Source organism: Palaemon carinicauda, chromosome 2 (genome assembly GCF_036898095.1).
Source record: "Palaemon carinicauda isolate YSFRI2023 chromosome 2, ASM3689809v2, whole genome shotgun sequence".
NCBI lineage: Eukaryota > Metazoa > Arthropoda > Malacostraca > Decapoda > Palaemonidae > Palaemon > Palaemon carinicauda.
The window spans coordinates 135622529-135637528 of NC_090726.1; the positions used below are offsets into that span (position 1 = coordinate 135622529).

General features: G+C 44.9%; 1 protein-coding gene across 1 annotated transcript in view; it reads left to right on the forward strand.

The window, feature by feature from the left end:
- The window catches only part of LOC137620240 (golgin subfamily A member 6-like protein 24), a 20555-nt gene that overhangs the window by 1743 nt on the left and 3812 nt on the right, over nucleotides 1–15000 (forward strand). The gene's annotated exons all lie outside the window — the stretch shown is intronic.

Below are 15000 nucleotides of genomic sequence, written 5' to 3' on the forward strand. Positions count from 1 at the left end.
TTCAGTTTATTTTGTGAGGGTAAGGAGATTCAGCCGAGTTTTGCCAGGACCAAACCTTCAGATAATTGTGCTCAATCCAATCAGGACAAGTTCGAGATACAATATCCACAGGAAGGAGATCCCCCCCCCCCCCCCCGCATCTTTAAACTGACTGACTGACAGACAGCTACAGGGAGGATACTTGGAAGGACTGACCAGCTTGGAGGATACAAGGCTTACTATCCAGCTTGAATTACAATTCTTGGAATAACCTGGAAGACAATGGCCTACTGAGGGAAGAAACCTCACTGAGACTAGTATGCTTTGTACCTTGATGGACGAGTACAAGCCGTTTGTCAAGTGTACAAATGGTCGGATATCTAGATCTATTCTTTCGGATATCAACCTTCGGGTGGTTCTGGGGGAATAATCTAGAAGAACGGCTCTGCAGAGGGAAAGAGCTAGGCTTCTTCTAGTAGGCAGTCTTGTCCTTAAAGGTTGGACCAAGATAATCAGCTAGTGAAGGAAGCTGCGCCTCTTCGGAGCAGGTCAGTCTGGAAAGGTGTTCTAATATCAAATGGCTGCTGATGAAGGTTGAAGAACTGGGATGAACAGAGTAAGCTTTGGTCCTTACAATTGCCGAGTTGATGCCCTCACAATTTCATGAAAGGAATAGTATCTTCTTTTTCTTCTTTTTTTTTTTAGGTTTAAGGTTTTTTTTTTTTAGGCTTAAGGTTTTTTTTTAAGTTTAAGGTTTTTTTTTAGGTTTAAGGTTTTTTTTTTTTAGGTTTAAGGTCTTTTTTTTAGGCTTAAGGACTCGCTATGCAGGTGAAAAAACTCTGAATGATGAATGAGCGTGTCTTGTTTAAGTGGGTAAAATGACGCTTGGCTTCACCAACCGGCCAAAAATTGATGCTTGGCTTCACCGTACTGCCCACTAGGCTTCGCCTACCGGCCCAACAATGACGCTTGGCTTCACCGCCTGGCCTAAAATGGCGCTTGGCTTCACCACCTGGCCCACTTGGCTTCACTGCCCAGCACAACAATAGCGCTTGGCTTCACCGCCTGGCCCGCTTGGCTTCATCGCCCGGCACAACAATGGTGCTTGGCTTCATTGCCTGGTCCGCTTGGCTTCATCGCCCAGCTTACAATGGCGCTTGGCTTCACCGCCTGGCCCGCTTAGCTTCATCGCCCGGCTTACAATGGCGCTTGGCTTCACCGCCGGCATACAATGGCCCTTGGCTTCACCGCCCTGCTTACAATGGCGCTTGGCTTTACCGCCTGGCCCGCTTGGCTTCACCGCCCGGCTTACAATGGCGCTTGGCTTCATCGGCCGGCTTACAATGGCGCTTGGCTTCATCACCCGGCACAGCAATGGCGCTTGGCTTCATCACACGGCACAACGATGGCGCTTGACTTCACCGCCTGGCCCGCTTGGCTTCATCGCTTGGATTACAATGGCGCTTGGCTTCACCGCCCGGCTTACAATGGCGCTTGGCTTCACCGCCCGGCTTACAATGGCGCTTGACTTCACCGCCCGGCTTACAATGGCGCTTGGCTTCACCGCCCGGCTTACAATGGCGCTTGGCTTCACCACCTGGCCCGCTTGGCTTCACCGCCCGGCTTAAAATGGCGCTTGGCTTCATCGCCCGGTTTACAATGGCGCTTGGCTTCATCGCCCAGCCCAACAATGGCGCTTGGCTTCACTGCCCGGCTTACAATGGCGCTTGGCTTCACGGCCTCCCCCGCTTGGCTTTACCGCCCAGCAAAACAATGACGCTTGGCTTCACCGCCCGGCTTACAATGGCGCTTGGCTTCACCACCTGGCCCGCTTGGCTTTACCGCCCAGCAAAACAATGGCGCTTGGCTTCACCGCCCGGCTCAACAATAGCGTTTGGCTTCACCGCCTGGCCTGCTTGGCTTCACCGCCCCGCTTACAATGGCGCTTGGCTTCACCGCCTGGACCGCTTGGCTTCACCGCCTGGCTTACAATGGCGCTTTGCTTCATTGCATGGCCCGCTTGGCTTCACCGCCCGGCTTACAATGGCGCTTGGCTTCACCGCCCGGCTTACAATGGCACTTGGCTTCATCGCCCGGCCCAACAATGGCGCTTGGCTTCACCGCCCGGCTTACAATGGCGCTTGGCTTCACCGCCTGGCCCGCTTGGCTTCACCACCCGGCTTACAATGGCGCTTGGCTTCACCGCCCGACTTACAATGGCGCTTGGCTTCATCGCTCGGCACAACAATGACGCTTGGCTTCACCGCCCGGCTTACAATGGCGCTTGGCTTCACTGCCTGGACTGCTTGGCTTTACCGCCCGGCTTACAATGGAGCTTGGCTTCACCGCCCGGCTTACAATGGCGCTTGGCTTCACTGCCTGGACTGCTTGGCTTTACCGCCCGGCTTACAATGGAGCTTGGCTTCACCGCCCGGCTTACAATGGCGCTTGGCTTCATCGCCCGGCTTACAATGGCGCTTGGCTTCACCGCCCGGCATACAATGGCGCTTGGCTTCATCACTCGGCTTACAATGGCGCTTGGCTTCACCGCCCGGCTTACAATGGCGCTTAGCTTCACCGCCCGGCTTACAATGGCGCTTGGCTTCACCGCCTGGCCCGCTTGGCTTTACCGCCCAGCTTACAATGGCGCTTGGCTCCACCACCTGGCCTGCTTGGCTTTACCACCCGGCCCAACAATGGCGCTTGGCTTCACCGCCCGGCCCAACAATGGCTCTTGGCTTCACCACCTGGCCTGCTTAGCTTTACCGCCCGGCCCAACAATGGCGCTTGGCTTCACCGCCCGGCCCAGCAATGGAGCTTGGCTTCAACGCCCGTCCCAACAATGGCGCTTGGCTTCACCGCCCGGCTTACAATGGCGCTTGGCTTCACCGCCCGGCTTACAATGGCGTTTGGCTTCACCGCCTGGCCCGCTTGGCTTCACCGCCCGGCTTACAATGGTGCTTGGCTTCACTGCCCGGCTTACAATTGCGCTTGGCTTCACCGCCCGGCTTACAATGGTGCTTGGCTTCACCGCCCGGCTTACAATGGCGCTTGGCTTCACCGCCCGGCTTACAATGGCGCTTGGCTTCACCGCCTGGCCCGCTTGGTTTCACTGGCCGGCTTAAAATGGCGCTTAGCTTCATCGCCCGGCTTACAATGGTGCTTGACTTCATCGCCCGGCTTACAATGGCGCTTGGCTTCATCACCCGGCCCAACAATAATGCTTGGCTTCACCGCCCGGCTTACAATGGCGCATGGCTTCACTGCCATGCCCCCTTAGCTTTACCGCCCGGCCTACAATGGCGCTTGGCTTCACCGCCCGGCCCCCTTGGCTTCACCGCCCGGCTTACAATGGCACTTGGCTTCACCGCCTGGCCAGCTTGGCTTCACCGCCCGGCTTACAATGGCGCTTGGCTTCACCGCCCGGCTTACAATGGCGCTTGGCTTCACCGCCCGGCTTACAATGGCGCTTGGCTTCACCGCCCGGCTTACAATGGCGCTTGGCTTCACCGCCCGGCTTACAATGGCGCTTGGCTTCACCGCCTGGCCCACTTGGCTTCACTGCCCGGCTTACAATGGCGCTTGGCTTTATCGCCCGGCTTACAATGGCGCTTGGCTTCATCACCCGGCCCAACAATGGCGCTTGGCTTCACCGCCCGGCTTACAATTGCGCTTGGCTTCACTGCCTGGCCCGCTTGGCTTCATCGCCCGGCTTACAATGGTGCTTGGCTTCACCGCCCGGCTTACAATGGCGCTTGGCTTCACCGCCCGGCTTACAATGGCGCTTGGCTTCACCGCCCGGCTTACAATGGCGCTTGGCTTCATCGCCTGGCCCGCTTAGCTTTACCGCCCAGCAAAACAATGACGCTTGGCTTCACCGCCCGGCTTACAATGCCGCTTGGCTTCACCCCCTGGCCCGCTTGGCTTTACCGCCCAGCAAAACAATGGCGCTTGGCTTCACCGCCCGGGCCAACAACGGCGCTTGGCTTTACTGCCGTGCCCGCTTGGCTTCACCGCCCCGCTTACAATAGCGCTTGGCTTCACCGCCTGGCCCGCTTGGCTTCACCGCCTGGCCCGCTTGGCTTCACCGCCTGGCTTACAATGGCGCTTGGCTTCATTGCATGGCCCGCTTGGCTTCACCACCCGGCTTACAATGGCGCTTGGCTTCACCACCCGACTTACAATGGCGCTTGGATTCATCGCTCGGCACAACAATGACGCTTGGCTTCACCGCCCGGCTTAAAATGGCGCTTGGCTTCACTGCCCGGACTGCTTGGCTTTACCGCCCGGCTTACAATGGATCTTGGCTTCACCGCCCGGCTTACAATGGCGCTTGGCTTTATCGCCCGGCTTACAATGGCGCTTGGCTTCACAGCCCGGCTTACAATGGCGCTTGGCTTCATCGCTCGGCACAAAAATGGCGCTTGGCTTCACCGACCGGCTTACAATGGCGCTTGGCTTCACCGCCGGCTTACAATGGCACTTGGCTTCATCGCCCGGCCCAACAATGGCGCTTGGCTTCACCGCCCGGCTTACAATGGCGCTTGGCTTCACTGCCTGGCCCGCTTGGCTTCACCACCCGGCTTACAATGGCGCTTGGCTTCACCACCCGACTTACAATGGCGCTTGGATTCATCGCTCGGCACAACAATGACGCTTGGCTTCACCGCCCGGCTTACAATGGCGCTTGGCTTCACTGCCTGGACTGCTTGGCTTTACCGCCCGGCTTACAATGGATCTTGGCTTCACCACCCGGCTTATAATGGCGCTTGGCTTCATCGCCCAGCTTACAATGGCGCTTGGCTTCACAGCCCGGCTTACAATGGCGCTTGGCTTCATCGCTCGGCACAAAAATGGCGCTTGGCTTCACCGCCCGGCTTACAATGGCGCTTGACTTCACCGCCTGCCCCGCTTGGCTTTACTGCCCAGCTTACAATGGCGCTTGGCTTCACCACCTGGACTGCTTGGCTTTACCGCCCGGCCCAACAATGGCGCTTGGCTTCACCGCCCAGCCCAACAATGGCGCTTGGCTTCAACGCCCGTCCCAACAATGGCGCTTGGCTTCAACGCCCGGCTTACAATGGCGCTTGGCTTCACCGCCCGGCTTACAATGGCGCTTGGCTTCACCGGCCGGCTTACAATGGCGCTTGGCTTCACCGCCTGGCCCGCTTGGCTTTACCGCCCGGCACAATAATGACGCTTGGCTTCACCGCCCGGCCTAAATATGATGCTTGGCTTCATCGCCTGGCAAAACAACGGCCCTTGGCTTCACCACTGAATTTCAAATATCATCAGTCATGACTGACTACTAATACGCTAGCTGTAGTGAGGGAAGTTGGACGAAAGCTATTTCAGTAAGAAGGGCAACCTCTGGCACGGCGGAAAAACCCGTAAGTTAAATGCCCATAAAACTGAAGTAGGTTTCAAATTGCTTCTCTAAGTAATCCAACTCAAATACAAGTCAAGACTGATCTTAATAGGCTAGCTGTAGTGAGGGAAGTTGGTCGAAAGCTATTTCAGTACGAAGGGCAACCTCTGGCGCGGCGGAAAAACCCGTAAGTTCAATGCCAAGAAAACTGAAGTAGGTTTCAAATTACTTCTCTAAGTAATCCAACTCAATTACAAGTCATGACTGATCTTAATAGGCTAGCTGTAGTGAGGGAAGTTGGCTGAAAGCTATTTCAGTACAAAGGGCAACCTCTGGCGCGGCGGAAAAACCCGTAAGTTCAATGCCCAGGAAACTGAAGTAGGTTTCAAATTGCTTTTCTAAGTAATCCAACTCAAATACAAGTCATGACTGATCTTAATAGGCTAGCTGTAGTGAGGGAAGTTGGCCGAAAGCTATTTCAGTACGAAGGGCAACCTCTGGCGCGGCGGAAAAACCCGTAAGTTCAATGCCCAGAAAACTGAAGTAGGTTTCAAATTGCTTCTCTAAGTAATCCAACTCAAATACAAGTCAGGACTGATCTTAATAGGCTAGCTGTAGTGAGGGAAGCTGGCCGAAAGCTATTTCAGTAAAAAGGGCAACCTCTGGCGGGGCGGAAAAACCCGTAAGTTCAATGCCCAGAAAACTGAAGTAGGTTTCAAATTGCTTCTCTAAGTAATCCAACTCAAATACAAGTCATGGCTGATCTTAATAGGCTAGCTGTAGTGAGGGAAGTTGGCCGAAAGCTATTTCAGTACGAAGGGCAACCTCTGGCGCGGCGGAAAAACCCGTAAGTTCAATGCTTAGAAAACTGAAGTAGGTTTCAAATTGCTTCTATAAGTAATCCAACTCAAATACAAGTCATGACTGATCTTAATAGGCTAGCTGTAGTGAGGGAAGTTGGCTGAAAGCTATTTCAGTACAAAGGGCAACCTCTGGCGCGGCGGAAAAACCCGTAAGTTCAATGCCCAGGAAACCGAAGTAGGTTTCAAATTGATTTTCTAAGTAATCCAACTCAAATACAAGTCATGACTGATCTTAATAGGCTAGCTGTAGTGAGGGAAGTTGGCCGAAAGCTATTTCAGTACGAAGGGCAACCTCTGGCGCGGCGGAAAAACCCGTAAGTTCAATGCCTAGAGAACTGAAGTAGGTTTCAAATTGCTTCTCTAAGTAATCCAACTCAAATACAAGTCATGACTGATCTTAATAGGCTAGCTGTAGTGAGGGAAGCTGGCCGAAAGCTATTTCAGTAAAAAGGGCAACCTCTGGCGCGGCGGAAAAACCCGTAAGTTCAATGCCCAGAAAACTGAAGTAGGTTTCAAATTGCTTCTCTAAGTAATCCAACTAAAATACAAGTCATGACTGATCTTAATAGGCTAGCTGTAGTGAGGGATGTTGGCTGAAAGCTATTTTAGTAGGAAGGGCAACCTCTGGCGCGGCGAAAAAACCCGTAAGTTCAATGCCCAGAAAATTGAAGTAGGTTTCAAATTGCTTCTCTAAGTAATCCAACTCAAATACAAGTCATGACTGATCTTAATAGGCTAGCTGTAGTGAGGGAAGTTGACCGAAAGCCATTTCAGTACGAAGGGCAACCTCTGGCGCGGCAGAAAAACCCGTAAGTTCAATGCCCAGAAAACTGAAGTAGGATTCAAATTGCTTCTCTAAGTAATCCAACTCAAATACAAGTCATGACTGATCTTAATAGGCTAGCTGTAGTGAGGGAGGTTGGCCAAAAGCTATTTCAGTACGAAGGGCAACCTCTGGCGCGGCGGAAAAACCCGTAAGTTCAATGCCCAGAAAACTGAAGTAGGTTTCAAATTGCTTCTCTAAGTAATCCAACTCAAATACAAGTCATGACTGATCTTAATACGCTAGCTGTAGTGAGGGAAGTTGGCCAAAAGCTATTTCAGTACGAAGGGCAACCTCTGGCGCGGCGGAAAAACCCGTAAGTTCAATGCCAAGAAAACTGAAGAAGGTTTCAAATTGCTTCTCTAAGTAATCCAACTCAAATACAAGTCATGACTGATCTTAATAGGCTAGCTGTAGTGAGGGAAGCTGGCCGAAAGCTATTTCAGTACAAAGGGCAACCTCTGGCGCGGCGGAAAAACCCGTAAGTTCAATGCCCAGAAAACTGAAGTAGGTTTCAAATTACTTCTCTAAGTAATCCAACTCAAATACAAGTCATGACTGATCTTAATAGGCTAGCTGTAATGAGGGAAGTTGGCTGAAAGCTATTTTAGTAGGAAGGGCAACCTCTGGCGCGGCGGAATAACCCGTAAGTTCAATGCCCAGAAAACTGAAGTAGGTTTCAAATTGCTTCTCTAAGTAATCCAACTCAAATACAAGTCATGACTGATCTTAATAGGCTAGCTGTAGTGAGGGAAGTTGGCCAAAAGCTATTTCAGTACGAAGGGCAACCTCTGGCGCGGCGGAAAAACCCGTAAGTTCAATGCCCAGAAAACTGAAGTAGGTTTCAAATTGCTTCTCTAAGTAATCCAACTCAAATAAAAGTCATGACTAATCTTAATAGGCTAGCTGTAGTGAGGGAAGTTGGCCAAAAGCTATTTCAGTACGAAGGGCAACCTCTGGCGCGGAGGAAAAACCCGTAAGGTCAATGCCCAGAAAACTGAAGTAGGTTTCAAATTGCTTCTCTAAGTAATCCAACTCAAATACAAGTCCTGACTGATCTTAATAGTCTAGCTGTAGTGAGGGAAGCTGGCCGAAAGCTATTTCAGTACGAAGGGCAACCTCTGGCGCGGCGGAAAAACCCGTAAGTTCAATGCCCAGAAAACTGAAGTAGGTTTCAAATTGCTTCTCTAAGTAATCCAACTCAAATACAAGTCATGACTGATCTTAATAGGCTAGCTGTAGTGAGGGAAGTTGGCCAAAAGCTATTTCAGTACGAAGGGCAACCTCTGGCGCGGCGGAAAAACCCGTAAGTTCAATGCCCAGAAAACTGAAGTAGGTTTCAAATTGCTTCTCTAAGTAATCCAACTCAAATACAAGTCATGACTGATCTTAATACGCTAGCTGTAGTGAGGGAAGTTGGCCGAAAGCTATTTCAGTAGGAAGGGCAACCTCTGGCGCGGCGGAAAATCCTGTAAGTTCAATGCCCAGAAAACTGAAGTAGGTTTCAAATTGCTTCTCTAAGTAATCCAACTCAAATACAAGTCATGACTGATCTTAATAGGCTAGCTGTAGTGAGGGAAGTTGGCCAAAAGCTATTTCAGTACGAAGGGCAACCTCTGGCGCGGCGGAAAAACCCGTAAGTTCAATGCCAAGAAAACTGAAGAAGGTTTCAAATTGCTTCTCTAAGTAATCCAACTCAAATACAAGTCATGACTGATCTTAATAGGCTAGCTGTAGTGAGGGAAGCTGGCCGAAAGCTATTTCAGTACAAAGGGCAACCTCTGGCGCGGCGGAAAAACCCGTAAGTTCAATGCCCAGAAAACTGAAGTAGGTTTCAAATTGCTTCTCTAAGTAATCCAAATCAAATACAAGTCATGACTGATCTTAATAGGCTAGCTGTAGTGAGGGAAGTTGGCTGAAAGCTATTTTAGTAGGAAGGGCAACCTCTGGCGCGGCGGAATAACCCGTAAGTTCAATGCCCAGAAAACTGAAGTAGGTTTCAAATTGCTTCTCTAAGTAATCCAACTCAAATACAAGTCATGACTGATATTAATAGGCTAGCTGTAGTGAGGGAAGTTGGCCGAAAGCTATTTCAGTACGAAGGGCAACCTCTGGCGCGGCGGAAAAACCCGTAAGTTCAATGCCCAGAAAACTGAAGTAGGTTTCAAATTGCTTCTCTAAGTAATCCAACTCAAATAAAAGTCATGACTGATCTTAATAGGCTAGCTGTAGTGAGGGAAGTTGGCCAAAAGCTATTTCAGTACGAAGGGCAACCTCTGGCGCGGAGGAAAAACCCGTAAGCTCAATGCCCAGAAAACTTAAGTAGGTTTCAAATTGCTTCTCTAAGTAATCCAACTCAAATACAAGTCCTGACTGATCTTAATAGTCTAGCTGTAGTGAGGGAAGCTGGCCGAAAGCTATTTCAGTACGAAGGGCAACCTCTGGCGCGGCGGAAAAACCCGTAAGTTCAATGCCCAGAAAACTGAAGTAGGTTTCAAATTGCTTCTCTAAGTAATCCAACTCAAATACAAGTCATGACTGATCTTAATAGGCTAGCTGTAGTGAGGGAAGTTGGCCGAAAGCTATTTCAGTACGAAGGGCAACCTCTGGCGCGGCGGAAAAACCCGTAAGTTCAATGCCCAGAAAACTGAAGTAGGTTTCAAATTGCTTCTCTAAGTAATCCAACTCAAATACAAGTCATGACTGATCTTAATACGCTAGCTGTAGTGAGGGAAGTTGGCCAAAAGCTATTTCAGTACGAAGGGCAACCTCTGGCGCGGCGGAAAAACCCGTAAGTTCAATGCCCAGAAAACTGAAGTAGGTTTCAAATTGCTTCTCTAACCAATCCAACTCAAATACAAGTCATGACTGATCTTAATACGCCAGCTGTAGTGAGGGAAGTTGGCCGAAAGCTATTTCAGTAGGAAGGGCAACCTCTGGCGCGGCGGAAAGTCCCGTAAGTTCAATGCCCAGAAAACTGAAGTAGGTTTCAAATTGCTTCTCTAAGTAATCCAACTCAAATACAAGTCATGACTGATCTTAATAGGCTAGCTGTAGTGAGGGAAGTTGGCTGAAAGCTATTTTAGTAGGAAGGGCAACCTCTGGCGCGGCGGAAAAACCCGTAAGTTCAATGCCCAGAAAACTGAAGTAGGTTTCAAATTTCTTCCCTTATTCTTCTGACTCAAATATAAGTCATGAATTATCATAATACATTTATGAAGTACTGATGAATTATGAATTGAGATGAAAAGGAAATAAAAAAAAAAAGGGAAGGAAGAAAGGGTCGTGGGAACCAAGCCTGCCATAATGGATGTGGGCAAAACCCACCTGATGAGCTCTTTGGTCAGAGCGAAACCCTTATGTATGTCACTTTGGTAGTGGTATGTATGAATTGATTAATTTTTATATATTTATATATATATATATATATATATATATATATATATATATATATATATATATATATATATATACATATATATATGTATGACATATTCACACACATGGCTTTCTGGTAGAAGGGAGTGTATAATTAGAATCCCATTGATGGTTAAGTGTTGGCCTTCAAATGGCGATGCTTACAGCTCCATCTATTATGAGATGGCCGTAGTTCCTTACCTTCTGAACAATGTGTGTTCCATCAAATCATTCCGTATGAGAGGGTTTCTGGTCGTGGACATCAATATAGTGTTGGTTTACCCAGAGGAAATATGTGAATCACGACACCCTGATGTAGGCAAGCCAGCAGAAATCGGGGGTCAATAAATGAACATTATATTGATATCCACGACGATAAACCTCCACATACAGAATGATTTGATGGAACACACATTGTTCAGAAGGAGAGGAACGAAGGCCAGCTCATGATAGCTCAAGCTGTAAGCATCGCCATTTAAAAGCCAACACTTAACATTCAATGGGATTCTAGTCATACACTCCCTTCAAGATGAAAGCAATATGGATGATATCTGTGGTGGTGTATGTGCCTGCTTATGTGTCTAAGTGTGTAAGCACATGTCTTAGGTGTGTATAGTAAATAATCAACAATTATCCTCTTCTTAATCTAGGGATTTTTTAAATTTGTAATAGTTTAAATTTCCAATTTTTAGTTTTATATAGAATATATTTTTAAAACATTCAATTATAATTTTTGTAGAACCTCTTACATAAAATGAGTCTAAAGTTTATATTAATCTGCAGATTGGTGATGGTGGGAGATTTTCGTCTGATCGCTCACAGCAAGCGAACCTATAGTGCATAGAATGGTTTATGTGATAGTCCGTATTTCATAATTTCAGATTGGAAGTTGAGAAACTTGTACAGTTTCTGAAAACATTTGACAGATGTTGGAATAAGATTCAGAAGTTTTCAGAATTCAAGTCCTTAGTTCCGAGAAAGGGTTGTGATGGCCGATGTGGTAACGTCCCTGACTGCTGAACGCCAGACTGCGGTTCGAGTACCGCTCAAGCTCGTTAGTTTCTTTGGTCCCTGTAACCTCACCATTCTTGAGAACTAAGGATGGGGGGTTTGGGGAGGCTAACCTACAGGTCTACCTGCTGAGTCATCAGCAGCCATTGCCTGACCCTCCTTGGTCCTAGCTTTGGGTGGCAAGGGGGCTTGGGTGCTGATTATATGCATATATATAGTCACTCTCTAGGGCATTGTCCTGCTTGATAGGGCAATGTCACTGTCTCTTACCTCTGTCATCATGAGTGACCTTTAAACCTTTAAACGCCTTTTCTCTCTGTATCTAGAGACATTTGACAGATGTTGGAATGAGATTCAGTTTTCTAAATGAATTCCTTGATTTTTTTACCTTAATGTAGACTTTATATATATATACATATATATATATATATATATATATATAATATATATATATATATATATATATATATATATATATATATATATACATATATACATACATACATACCAAAAAAATGGGTAATCCAGTTTCTATGAAACCAATATATTGGTTTTATTTTCCCATATCAACAAAATTGGAAACCTTCCTGCTGAATCTAAGTTTTTAAAAAAAATCTAAGGAAATAACATCCCCTGATAAAGTATATGGAAAAGGGCGCCCTTCAGCAACTGCTAAATTCGTTGCCTTTTTTTCAATTTATCCTTATATTTTCCATCTCATGAGAAAATCCCTGTGGTTTATTTCCAGTCTAAACACACTCAAAATTCCTTCATAATTTTCTCAAATTTTATTGCATAAAACACAAACTTAAAATAAGTTTGATGGAGCATATTCATCATCTCTTTCAAAACAATTTTTTTTTTTGCACACATTCGCCATCTCCTTCAAACATGCAAATTAAGCAGTAATTTCCAAGAGGATATTGCAATATCTCGAAATAGACGAGTTCAACAAGGAACTTGAACAAAAAGGGAAAATAAAAATTACTCACCAAACTAATTGGTCTCCCCGGCCCCAAATCCCATAATCTAACTCAACTAACTGGATGAAAAACAAGAGAGAAAAGTCAGTCACAGACGTTGCCCCATCAAGCAGGTCAATGCCCTAGAGACTGACCATATATACATAATATAAGCGCCCAAGCCCCCTCTCCCCCCCCCCAAGCAAGGGCCAATGAGGGCCAGGTAATGGCTGCTAATGACATGGTAGATAGACATATAGGCTTCCCTCAAACGCCCCCCCCCCACCCTTAGCTCATAAGGATATATATATATATATATATATATATATATATATATATATATATATATATATATATATGTAGGAGATGATATATATACAGTATATATATATATATATATATATATATATATATATATATATATATATATGTGTGTTTGTGTGTGTGTGTGTGTGTGTGTCCAAACGACAGGTCGTAGGTGTGCCAAGGCACCAGCCACCCGTCGAGATACTACCGCCTGGGAGTTATCGGCTCCTTTGACTGGCCAGATCGTACAATATTGGATCCCTCCCTCTGGTTACGGCTCATTTTATCTTTGCCTACACATACACAAAATAGGCTGGCCTATTCTTACCACATTCTCCGCTGTCCTCGTACATCCGACAACAGTGCTATTACCGAATAATTCTTTGCTCAAGTGGTTAACTATTGCTATGTAATTGTTCAGTGGCTACTTTCCTCTTGATAAGTGTAGACGAGACTTTTTAGCTATGGTAAGCAGCTCTTATAGAAGAAGGGCACTCCGAAATTCTCACCATTGTTTTCAAGTCATGAGTAGTACCATAGCCTATGTACCATGGTACCGGCTGATGATTATATATGTATATACATATATATATATATATATATATATATATATATATATATATATATATATATATATGTGTGTGTGTGTGTGTGTGTGTGTTTGTGTGTTTGTGTGTGTGTGTGCGATGAACATAATCCACAGTCATGTCTGAGGTATATAGTCTATTTTGTTTTAAGAATACAGGAGCTTTCTGTTACATGAATGATACACATTTTTTTTTTCAAATGAAAATGTTGTCTCTATCCAAAATAAAAGTTGAATTCTAGCGAATATCAAAGAGGAAAAACTTACATCTATCTATCTATCTATTTTTCTATCGATTTATTTTTCTATTTTTCTAACTTTATATCTATCTATCTGTCTATATATATGTATATATATATATATATATATATATATATATATATATATATATATATATATATATATTATGCATATACTGAATATATAAACAGTATGATATAAATATTATATATATGATATATATATATATATATATATATATATACATGTACTCTGTATATATATATATATATATATATATATATATATATATATATATATATGTGTGTGTGTGTGTATGTATATATGTATTTATACTGTATATATATAAACATACATATATATATATATGTATATATATGTATAAATATATATATACATATGTATATATATTACAGATGTAATCTTCCTCAGCACGAAGATAAGTCAATATATAGTAGTCTACATAAGGAAAATTGAAAGTTGTGTATATGTAGAAATGCTCAACAGTTTTGTCCGCCAATGGACCTTTCTTGGAGCGTTTATTATACAAAGAAATATTACACACGTTTGTACATACAGGAAAGGCTTCAAATCATAAAAAAAAAAAAAAACATAAAATTATACTATTACTACCCAACAGGCAAAAGTCACTTAACATGGGGATAAAACTAGCAAAAGTTGAAATTACAAATTGACATGAAAACAAGTAATTGAATGTTTGACAAGCACCCAAGTAAATAAAACAAGCCAAAAAAGAAATAACTATTGAAAAACATTTTCAAGTTTGTATTGACACTTTATAGTGTGCAAGATAAAAGGATCCAATTTATATATGCCTGGAGATAAATTAAAATTCTTATTCCTACTATAAAATATACATGCTGATTCAATGACATTCCTCTCTATAAAATCAGTATTCTTGAACAAAATTTGTGACTGTTGCCAATCTACTCGATAACTACATATATTATTATGTATACAAATGGCATTACTTTTGTTGTTTGTTCTTATATTATACTTATGGTTTAAAATTCGCTTATCTAATGATTTTCCAGATTGTCCAATATAAAAATGTCCACATAAACATGGTATCCTATAAACTATACCCTCATCACTGTCTGGTGTGTTGCAAATCAGATTTCTGCCAATAGTATTGCGATAAGAAAATGCAGTATAAATCCTCAACAATATAAGAGGAGCGATTACAGACTCAAAATTGGGATGGTATGGTAGGGACAGAAAATTAGTTTTACTTATTATTTTCTGTCCCTACCATACCATACCATCCCAATTCTGAGTCTGTAATCGCTCCTCTTAGATACAAACTTGAAAATGTTTTTCAATAGTTATTTCTTTTTTGGCTTGTTTTATTTACTTGGGTGCTTGTCAAACATTCAATTACTTGTTTTCATGTCAATTTGTAATTTCAACTTTTGCTAGTTTTA